Source organism: Lycium barbarum, chromosome 9, assembly GCF_019175385.1.
Source record: "Lycium barbarum isolate Lr01 chromosome 9, ASM1917538v2, whole genome shotgun sequence".
In the NCBI taxonomy this organism is placed as follows: domain Eukaryota; kingdom Viridiplantae; phylum Streptophyta; class Magnoliopsida; order Solanales; family Solanaceae; genus Lycium; species Lycium barbarum.
The window spans coordinates 109,747,948-109,760,222 of record NC_083345.1 but is presented as its reverse complement, the minus strand read 5'-3'; the positions used below and the strand labels follow the sequence as shown (position 1 = coordinate 109,760,222).

The 12,275-nt window shown below is 34.5% G+C and overlaps 1 long non-coding RNA gene across 1 annotated transcript; it reads left to right on the top strand.

Annotated features, from left to right (window-relative positions):
- Nucleotides 1-7,314: 7,314 nt before the first annotated feature.
- LOC132611428 (uncharacterized) lies at nt 7,315-11,203 on the top strand. Its single transcript, XR_009571633.1, has 4 exons — nt 7,315-7,481; nt 9,865-9,909; nt 9,999-10,301; nt 10,395-11,203. It is a non-coding gene; the product is annotated as an uncharacterized LOC132611428 (long non-coding RNA).
- Nucleotides 11,204-12,275: the final 1,072 nt, after the last annotated feature.

Genomic DNA, 12,275 nt, shown 5'->3' with positions numbered 1-12,275 from the left:
GATAGCAGAATGTGGGTTCTACACTGGCAGATCACGAACCTCTGTACCTGCGGGCATGAAACGCAGCCCCCCGAAGAAAGGGGGGTTAGTACGAAAGATGTACTGAGTATGTAAAGCATAGAGTACAGAACTACGAACCATAACTGACATAAAAAAGTACAGAGAGAAAATACCGAATCAGTACATCAGAGTCTGTGCTGAAAGCATATGTATATATATATCATGCAAGTAAAAATCATGCATAAGGCTCAGGAACGTGGTCACCACTCCGACGCTGGTGCCACACACAGCATACTCCAGAAGGTTTCAAATCTCCGTACATCTCCAAACACACATATCATCATAACATATCACCAGCCATATCACAACATAACTCCAAACGGAACCCGGCCCTATGGCGAGATCTCGGGAACCGTAACACAGCATACGACCGAATTTATCATAGCGCGCACGAATCATAACCGGCCCGGGAACCGGTGAACGAAGTCATAATAAGGGCATGAGCGGAATCATGAGCAAACAATGCAATTTATATATCAAAACACCTTTTGAAACTTGATAAAATCATATGTTAACTCATTAGTCAAAGTAGTTCGAACCATTAGCCAATACGGGGTTAATCTCACAAAAGTATTTCCAAAATGGTATTTATGGTTCAAAATATAATTTAGAATATCGTGGCAATCAAAACATTATTTTACGATAGCCAAATTCATAATCAAAAGTCCATTGCCGACATTATACAAAAACGAGCCTAATAGAGCAAACAAAGGAATCTCGGGTTTAGCGGGCCCACCTCTGGTCAAGTCGATGTGGCGGACATGAATCACGGACATTTGGGGTCTATGGAATCACACATAGGAGTTTCGAAGCGATTCGATTACATTTACAAAAGTTTCGGACATTTGATCACTTTTCAACAAAATATGAGTTTTATAGTTCAATTCAATTGAATGAATAGTACTTGATTTCCAATTCGGATTTCCATGAACAGAATTGCCTCCGGGGCTCAAATATCGACCTAGTATACCTAGGAGATGCCAAAAGAAGGAATGGGATAGCCTTACATACCTTTCGCGCTCCTTACGCTTGTCCAAAATCAAACTCCGTTTCGCCTAAAACCTACAATTGGTCATAGTTGCCAATTAGGAATTGCAATACCTTAAGAATTCACTTAACTTAATATTTGTCTACCGAAATTTCGGCAGCACTTCCCCTCTACGTATAACATTCCCGAGGCTTAGCTCGGCTCAATATATCAACAACAACAACCCACAATACCAAAGACATCACGAATCACAACAAAATAGATCTAACGTCAATATTCTTCTTTTCTACATAAAGCGACGACTTTCATTCGAACTTCGCAACATCAAACTAACATCAACATTATCGTATACATTTACTCACTCAAGATTATTCAAACATATTCCAAAAATATTCCAAGCAATATACATGAATTCAAGTAATCCGTCACTTTCCATATTCCATCCGAAACTTCAACGAATGCAACAACACTACCAAATCACATTGTTTCCTTCCAAGTTCATTACCAACAATCAAAATTCACATTTTAGAATCTTGTTTTCATAATTATATAAAATCTACATTAAATTCACATGATTTCCCATAACAACCTACAACCATTTTCAATACCAACTTGATTCATTAAACTCTTATTTACATCACAAACACCACAACAACACAACTAACAACTAGATGGAATTTAATTCATCACTTTCCATCATCACCATGGCACACGGCCATGCACCTACTCACACACATACACGGCTATGCCCACACACATCACAATCCCATTGTTTTCATTCAATTTTAATCATTATAACATTTATGCTTCTTCCATAACATAAAAGAATAAAATTCTTACCTTTTTCTTCAATTTTCCCCTTTCCGCAAACGGAGTTTTCTTGCCAAACTAATTATACCACGTTGTAGAGGGCCTTAAACTCATCAAGAATCCAAGAAGGAAGAGATTTTTGGATCAAAGTCTAAAGACTTGGAATTTTTTTTTCTCTTGAAGGGGGGCCGAAACCCCCTCTCTCTCTTGCACTTCTTTCTTTGTTTTGTTTCATGAATGTTCTAAGGGATATATATATATATATATATATATATATATATATATATATATATATATATATATATATATATATATATATATATATATATATTGTCCCTCTTATCTAATTGTCACATGAATAATTAATCTTGGTCTTGGGCTAAGGCACATTGGCCGGCCACCCCTATTAAATTGGCCCTCAATTCTCTTTATTTTATTTTTTTAGCCCAATTCACTTATGGATCTTATTTGTAATTCCCGAAATTAATTTCTGAAATTCCAATTTTTGCCCTTGGCCTTCTTCCATATTCCCGCAACGATATTTTTCATGAATAACACACATGTATGAAATAAAATCAAATATAGCCCTCCTTTCCTACAAAGCAAGATTGTTTCCAAAATTTTGTTTTTCCAAGTGCACAAAAACGCGGGATATAACAGAACATGAGCCACAGGATGTTCAACTTTTATCCCAACTGATAAACAATAATCATCAAAGGCTTGGGATGTAATTCTCCAGCATTATCGAGACGTATAGCCTTAATGGGATAATCTGGGAACTGTTCCTTTAAGTGTATTATTTGTGCCAATAATTTCGCAAACGCCAGGTTGCGAGATGATAAAAGGCACACATGGGACCACTTTTAAGATGCGTCTATTAGGACCATAAAATATCTAAATGACCCACAAGGTGGGTGAATAGGTCCACATATATCCCCATGTATACGTTCTAGAAAGGCAGGAGATTCAATATCAACTTTTATTGGCGATGGTCTTGTTATCAATTTGCCTTGACAACAAGCAGCACATGAAAATTCACCACTTTCAAGAATCTTCAGGTTCTTAAGTGGATGCCCATTTGAATTTTCAATGATTCGCCTCATCTTCATTGATCCAGGATGACCCATTCGGTCATGCCAAAGCACAAAAGTACTTGACTCAGTAAACTACTGGTTTACGATAGAGTGTGCTTCAACTGTACTAATTTCTGCATAATACAGCTAGAAGACAAAGCTGGTAAGTTCTCCAAAACATATTTCTGGCCGGATACATTCTTGGTAATACGCAAGATATTCAACATTCATTCATTTAATGTCTCAACATGATACCCACTCCCAAGGATATCTTTGAAACTCAACAAGTTTCTTGGGGATTTAGAAGAGAACAATGCATCTTCTATAACATGTTTTGTCCCCTTAGGCAGAAATATAGTAGCTCTTCCAGAGCCTTCAATTAGTTTTGAATTACCAGAAATTGTAGTAACATTTTCCCCTTTTCTAAGAAAGTAAGCAAAATATTTCTTGTCTTTGAATATGGCATGCGTTGTTCCACTTTCAATCACACAAATATCTTCGATCATTGATCCAAACAATATTTGAGGAACATCCATATTTTTTTCAAAATGAAAAAATATACACAAAGTGAACATTGTAGTAAATAGTATTACCAAAGCATGATTTACACTTGATTTACAAGACTCATAACCGTACAAACCAGATTACTAAAACAAAACATGACTTAACTCATAACTAGCAGTGGGCACAGTTTGGGCCAACCCGAAATCCGAACTTTTTAAATATTTGCTTTGGATATTTGGATTATGGATTGGACTTCAGATTTTATTTTTAAAATTTATGGATTTCGGATTGGATATGGATTTAGTACTACGGATTTTTGGATATCCGAAAATTCAAATTTTTTATACCTTATATCTAGCCCAACGTATATTATATGTGCCCAATACTAATAAGTCTAGTTTCTAAAGGTCCAATAGATTAGTACCTAAGGCCTTACCCATTAAAATATTAAGTCCAATATATAATTCTCTACTAAATCAAATATAATATAGGGTTTCTTACTTCTCAAGTCTCAAAAGTCTCACGTTAGTGTCACCTATGGCAGAGTTCTTTGTTATTTTTCCATATGACTACTTAGATTTTATTTTATTCATTTTCACTTTTCCAGAATGCTTTTATTTGGTATGAATTTACTATGTTGGACATGAGTTGGATTTGTTAATCCTAATTTGCACTGTAAGGCTTTTTTTGTTTTTTACTGAGCAATTATGATTTAGATTTACTTCTGTGGAACTAACATATGAATTTCGTTCCTAATAAGTTTGCCTTAAGTCTCAAGAGTCAAATCCAAAACTCTGAAATATCCAAACCGAATAATCTGAAACCGAACTTAAAATATCCAATCCAATCCGAACTTATTTGGATTGGATTTGGATTTTAATTTCTTCAATCCGAAAACCGAATATCCAAACCAAAAAATTCATATCCAATCCGATGGACCGAACGCCTACCCTCATAACCGTATAAACCAGATTACTAAAACAATACCTGACTTATCTTTAAGTATTAACATGATTATACTAGATTATACAAACAACATGAATTAAAATATTTAAGTTTCTACATATTCATCTATGATTACAAGATCTATTTCTGGGAGTGCAAAGTAATCATCTACATCCAAATGCATGAAGTCATCATTATCTTCAGCATTCTTTTCTGCCCTTTTTAGGGAGGCTTGATAAAGCTCAACAAGTGTCTTGACGTGCGACAAGCACATGACCAATGCACTTTACCACCACATCTGTGGCATTTATCTTCTAGGTTTCTCCTTTGCACCGTTTAATGATTTTCATCGTTATTTTGAAGGGATTTATTTGGTGCTAGGTGATCATCATGATTATAGCTTTTCCCTCGACCACGTTCATGACCACTGCTAGGGCCACGACGAGGATTGGGGTCACGACCTTTTACACACTTAGCTTGGTGAAAGTTAGTCTCATTCACTTCAAGGAATGGACTAGAACCAGTAGACCGACTTTCATGATTTTTCATTAATAACCCATTATTTTGTTCGGCTACAAGAAGTGAAATTAGTTCAGATTACTTTTTGAACCCCATCTCTTGATATTGCTGTTGCAGGACCGCATTCGAGGCATAGAGAGTGGTGAAAGTTTTCTCCAACATATCATTATGAGTGATATTTTCACCACATAATTTCAACTGAGATATAATTCTAAACATTGAGGAATTATACTCACAGATAGATTTAAAATCCTGTAGCCTTAAATCGATTCAATCAAAACGTGCTTGTGGAAGAATGACCATCTTCAGGTGGTCATATCTATCTTTTAAATTATTCCACAGCATAAGAGGATCTTTAATAGTGAGATATTCCAATTTCAAGCCCTCATCAAGGTGATGGCGGAGTAATATCATTGCCTTGGCACGGTCTTGATGTGATGCCTGATTTAATTTTGGATGGTGTCTGCCAGACCCATCTCATCAAGATGAATTTCAACATCAAGCACCCAAGACAGGTAGCTTTTGCCCGATATATCCAGGGCAACAAATTCACGTTTAGAAAGATTTTCCATTAATTAAGAAAGAGAAAGGCAATACCTTCGAAGCTTTTAAAGTATTTGCTCGAGATGGCAGAGTCTCGTGCTGATAACGTGTTATAAAATAAAAACTATAAAATAAATACACCAGAGACAAGTATATAGAGAGAGACTGATATATTATTCAACTTTGAACTGATATATAAATGAACTGAATTGACATCCTATTTATAGAGGACAAAAAGCAGCTGCGAGGCTTTTCAAGAAGTTGCTGCGAGGCTTTTCAGAAGCTGCTGGTAAGCTGCCTGCTTGAGCTACTTGCAAGCTATTTGCTTGAGCTACTTGCAAGCTGCCTGCTTGATTGCAAGCCTGAGGAAGTTGCTGCAAGGCTTTTCAGGAAGCTGTTGGCAAGCTACCTGCTTGAGCTACTTGCAAGCTATCTGCTTGAACTACTTGCAAGCTGCCTGCTTAATTGTAAGCTTATCCAGTTGACAGTATATTTGAATGGACATCCACAACACAGTGTATTTATAACATACCATATATTTTGTCAATGGGTTGATCTAAAAATATGCAAAATCTCTCTTTTGCCAACAATATATTGAAAATCCAGAGAATATCCAAGCTAATTCAAGAAAGGTGTAGCCTTCAACTTTCATATTGGAAGTATGTGTATTCCAATGTAGGAATAATCGGAGAGAGTCTAGCCTTCATATTTTGGATGGGGAAGAATGAATAGATCTGTTATTAATTTAATTTAAATTATATTTTTTAATTAATTCTTCAGGACTATTTTCCCCTCATAAGTAATTGAATGAAAGTGATTTTTGGTATTTTGCAAGAAACTAAAGAGATTAGGGTGTAAATTATTTTAAAAACTAGAATAAGGTTTAAATCACAAATGAGTGTATACCTTGAGGGTACAAATTACAAATTTCTCCGAGTAATTTGCGATCTGCACCCTTAAAGTTCTTTTGTGATTTACACCTTATTCTATCTCTTTTAGTAATTTGCACCCTAATCTTCTTAATTTATTCAAAATTAAAACAAAAAGACATTTTTTCTAATAATTCAGAAAGGGCAAATAGGAAATTACATATAAGAAAATCACAAAAATCTATTATTATTATTATTATTATTATTATTATTATTATTATTATTATTATTATTTTAAAAAAACAAAGGCAACAACATTTAGGGGTTGTTTGGTAGCTGGACAAGAGACAAGTTATTCATGTATTAATTTCTGCATTAACTTATACCATGTTTGGTAGCTAGTAAAGAGATACCTTATTCATGTATTAATTTCTGCATACTTATACCCCGTTTGGTAGCTAGTTAGGAAGTAAGTTATTCATGTATAAAATTAGTACGACGCTTGATTTGCAATTTAGAAAGCCACATAACTAATACATATATAAGTTATAAGGGAATCTATGTATAATTTTATACGGGGTAGAAGATGGAATAACTAGTACATGAATAAAAAATTGAAATGACAATATTACCCTTATCATTCCCCACTTAAATACTTTCCTTTTCTAAACCTTATTTTTATATATTTTTTAATACAATATTTTACTATAATATTTTAATATTTTTAAATAAATAATATTTTAATTTTAATTATAAACAAATATTTTAATTTTAAAAAGTATATAATATTTATTAACTTTTAATATAGCAAACCAACTTCCAAAGAAATAATTTATGTATAACTAAACTCTGCATAACTAACACCTGCATTACTAATACCTGTATAATCCTAACAAGCTACCAAACGACCCCTTAAATACTAGTATCAGATGTATATCCTCCATTTAAAGACACGGAATCCAAGTTTTTCTTTTTCCCTTTAGAGCTTTTCTCCAGTTAATCAATTTTCGTAGACTGGTTATGGTGAAATAAAATAAGTAGCTTCTCAAGGAAGCTTGATATTCCATTCTCCATAATTTAAAAGAGCAAAAGTTTTTAACTTGGTCTTGTAGTAGGTCAAAGAGATCATTCAAGCATCTCAAAGAAGCTAAATACTCCATTCCAATAAAGGTACGTACATGTTAAAACCTCTGAAGCTATTTATCTATCTATTTTGGCGTTTATCAAACTGGAAAAAGCATCTTTTGAAAAGCAAATTGCATTCACAAATTCAGCTCTAAAATGGTCTATACATTTCTGTTGATTTGTTAGATACTTACATTTATGCTACAACCAGAAATTGAGCTAAAAGTTGTCTTCATGAGGTTAGATTGACAGAACAATGTCTCAAAATAGTAGAATATTCATTTGTTCTTGCACGTGCAATATGCAATTGGGTACAAGCAAATATGATCTGTTATACTCTCCAATATACTCTCAACAATCGTGAGGGAGTAGTACTGTTGAGAATGAAGAAATTAATAGTACTCCCTCCGGATAAAAAAAAGAGTTCACTTAGCCTTTTTTTCTTGGATAAAAAAAAGAGTCCACTTAGCAAATCAAGAAAGAATTAACTTTGTTTTTCCATAGTTGCCCCTATTAAGTGTTATATGATCAAATCCCAATGCCTGTTTAATTAGGGGTAGTTTAGTCAAATTAACTATTTTTGTCTAGGAGTTCGTATTTTCTTAAGGGGTGTGCAAATGGCTAAGTGAATTCTTTTTTTATCCGGCGGGAGTACCTTTTTATGCCTAATATACTTCAATAGTTCTTTCAGACGCTTGATTTTTATCAAAAGAAATTTCACTTATCAAAGAGAAAATAGCTATCATTTTTTTTTACTGTAATATTCCCTCTTTTCACTTTTACTTGTTTACTATACTAAAAATAAATTTTCACTTTTATTTGTCCACTTCAGCATATCGAAAGACAAACGTTTTTTTTTTTTGGTTTTACCCTTAACATTAATTACTCGTTTCCAAATCATTCTCCAAGTTCAATGTGACTATATACCAATTAATAAGGGCATTATAGTAAAATACATACTTCATTTATTAATTCTTAAGACGCGTGTAAAGTCAAAAGTGGACAAGTAAAAGTGAACGGAGGGAGTAGTTGTTAATGAACTGTTCTGGATTTGGAATATGCAAGTCATTGCATGTGAGCATGGGATCCCATCGCCAGCATGAACAAGTTCCTCTATTCATGTCAATACTAAAATTTTCCCCATACATGGTCCTTACTTGAAATAGATTTAGCAGGGGGCGGTAGTATAGTAATCGGGGTTCGGCCGAACCCAGTAACTTTTGTCTAAACACTGTATTTATCTTGAAAATTTCATTAAATATGTATAAATTGTTAATCTAGAACCCAGTAACTTAAAAAAATTAGAATCCCGAACTCACAAACTTTGAATCCTGGCTCCGCCTCTGCCAAGTAGAAATAGATTTAGCGGACTCCACTTCGTTGACTTCCACTAATTCCTGTATTGGATATAAATGGTTAGATCATAAAATAGAAAGGATAAGGTATATCCTTCAAACAAATTGTGTAAGATTACCTTCGTATTTGAGTACGTCTTCTCTGTTTTGATTCATTCTCTTCATTAAGTACATTCTAACCTCTTCAAGTGTAGTTTTCTCTCTTGCCATTAAATTTGGCAACGACTCACAAAGATTATTCAAAAGCATGTCACACTTTGTTTGTTGTTCTAAAATGTGAATTGCTCCAGAAATGTTGGAGGCTTGTTAGTAAACCATATTTTAGCTTCTTTATCGTCTTTTTTTTCACATATCAATTTCATATCTATACTTGCTCATATAGGTTGCCCTAGTAACTTTCCAAACTCTAGTCTTCAATGATAACCTTTGTGCTCTTTCTTGAAATTGTTGTACAAGTGTCTTATACAATGCCTATGCTCAACTTGCGGAATGACCTCATAAATAGCTCCCTCCAAACCCTGTAAAATGATATTGTAAAATATAATTAACTTTAGTGAATTATTTCTGCAAGTATACTAGTACTATAAAAAATGTAAATGCAATAGACAGCCAACATAAATGTAATAGCTTTTAAATACATTTTACGAACTCAACGGGCAAGAGCTAGAGCAATTAGAGGAAAGAAAGCTTAAATTAATTAAGCAAATAGATATCCAACCGAAACCGCACCTGTGGGAGTACACTTGGTTTGTTGTTGTTGTTGTAGTTATTCAATGTTATCATTTTTGGCCTTTAAAAGTATTCAAAGCAGAGATTGATATTTCTCATAAGTGATATCTGTTCGGGTTCTTTCTCAACCTGTTTGGGCTCTCTTTGTATGTGTACATCTATAGCGGTAGGACCCTTGATTTACTTTTGTTAAACTCGAAGTCAGAGGGGATATGATTGCAATATAGAAAGATGTTTTTATTACTTTCCTGAAATATAATTATGACCTAATGTCTATTTCAATTGTGAAATTTACAAGTATAATTTTGTATATGTTGTAACTCAACATGCTCTTTTCTGCTCAGGAAGTCCCTTTAAATATCAATGCTCATACCAATTTCTTTCCCTAGGTAAACTATTTATGTTTTGCATTTGTATTATTGCTTTAATGAATATCAATAGTTTTAAGTTCATAATTTATTGTTGCTGTCTATATTAGAAGCGGAAAAGAATGTCCATGGAAACAAAACAAAGGAATCGATCGGTTACGTGGTTGAGGGAAAGATTACTTTGTGAAGTAGTGATAGTGAAAGCTTCCCTGGACTGGGAGGCTCTTGCTCACGAACATAATGAACTGTTTCGTACGGGAAAAACTACGAAAGAGGAACTCGTAAAGATCTATAAGAAACTTAAAGATGATGCGGTTGTCTTCTCAATGCTTTTGAATGTTGAAGGGTTTAGCTGGAATTATCAAAAAAACATTGTCACTTGCAGCAATGTTATATGGCAAGCTCAATGGGATGTAAGTTGGTTAAAACTAGTATAATTCTTTACTATTTTTTTTGGAGTTAAAGTTTTTTGTCTATAAATTTTCCTAATTTTTCTTCTTTCACAGATTCATCATGGTGACGAAACGTTTAGACATCGGGGGCCCATATTTTATGATGACTTGAAAATGATTTTTACGAATGAAATTATCGAAGCTAACCAGTATACAACCAGATAGGACAACTTATCATGTATCAGGGTCTACATGGTCAACGTCAACTTCTTTTGGTGGGGTGGTGTCCGTTTGTAATTATGGGAAGGGTCAGTCGAGTTTTGAACATGGTAGAAATTTTTATTAGATCTTTGCGATATTCTAAAGGATAAGCATACAGGTTATTTCCCTTTGCTTATGAATGATATTCGAGGAGAAAAGGATCTATATGCTGTATGGTTCGAGTTGGAGGAACCTTTTCATCGTGCGATTGTGGAACACTTTATAAGGAGCAACCCTCTCCCCCTTCAGTAAGCCAGAGGTTGCCAAGTGTTGCCTTTTAGGCCGTTAACCTAATAACTCTTTCAATTTACACTCTATCCTATTTATTTGTACAATTTGCTCATTCTACCATTTCTACTTTGTATATTCGTTAAGCCCTTTTCACATGCTTTCTTACTAGGCATCTGGCACCTGTGCATTTGTAGGATAGAACCATAGGGGTCTTCTTTGTTTCAAAATGACATCTTGCTTTGTTGTAAACCCCTTTGATGCGGAGGCTCTTCAGGAAGTTGTGTAGAAGAGTCTCAATTTATAATGATGAACTGATTTAATATTACATAAATATGCCTGTTTAATCACAAAGAGAGAATATTTTTCTTGAAATATGTATCCTCTATTTTGATTGTCCCTGCGTTTCTATTACTAGTTTTTGGACACGTGCAACGTATGTGTTGTTACACCCCGTAGTTTCATATGTTGAAATTTATAAGTATTGATGATTGTTTTAAGTACGGTTACTGGAGTTACCTTCAAGGATATATGAGATTATATGTGCCAACCTTATGGTTACGAGGGTTTAAGTTCATATAATAAGCTATGGGAGACTCCGGGACCAAGCAAATCGAAGAAAACAAGTTTGTCGAAAATTTGGAAAAAGTTGGCAGAATTTTGGATAGAATTTTGGGTCAAATTTGGAGGGGTATATCTCCAGGTATATTAGGAGTTTTAAGGTGTTTCAAAAGCCTAAATTAAAGTTCGTCGAGTCTAGTTTCCAACGCAATAAACCGCTCATCGATACGACGTCAGAGTAGAGAATTATGGACGTTATAAGTTAGGCGGGCAGAGCAGGGCGCGCTGCTACAGTGCTACAGTGTCACCGACTTCAACCCACTATATAAGGGCTAAAACCCCTCATTTTCAGTCCAAAAACACTCCAAATATTTCCCAAAATTTCTAGAAAATTCTCCAACTTCTGCCCACTAAATTTTAATGCAAATCAAGTGAAATCTCCGGATTTAGGTCCGGATAACGTATAGTTGTGATTATAATATCGTATTGCGGCGAATCTTAGCTTGGAATCAAGGTGATAACTAAAGATATTGCGGTTCTAGCGGGTGAAAGGTATGAATCTTCCCTTATTTAATTGATTTAAACTTATTTACGGAGGAAAGGTTATTAAATGATCATATAATGAATTTATGGGTGGTGGAATTGGATAGAACATTGTGTGGGACGTTTTATGGAATATATTGGTATTGATAATATTGTGGTTGATGTTGGTATTGTTGTTATTGTTGTTGGTTGCTGGATTATGATTTCGGGCTAGGCATATAAACAGGGGAGATGCTGCCCGAATTTCAACAGATCCTAAAGGGATTTTATTTAAATGCTTGAGGCAAGTGGGTGACAACGCGCCTAATGATAGTATGAATGGTTTATGTGTAGATCTGCGGGCTTGGAAGAAAAAACGTTAAGTGACCAAGGAAACCGAAAGGTATGTTAAGACTAATCCCT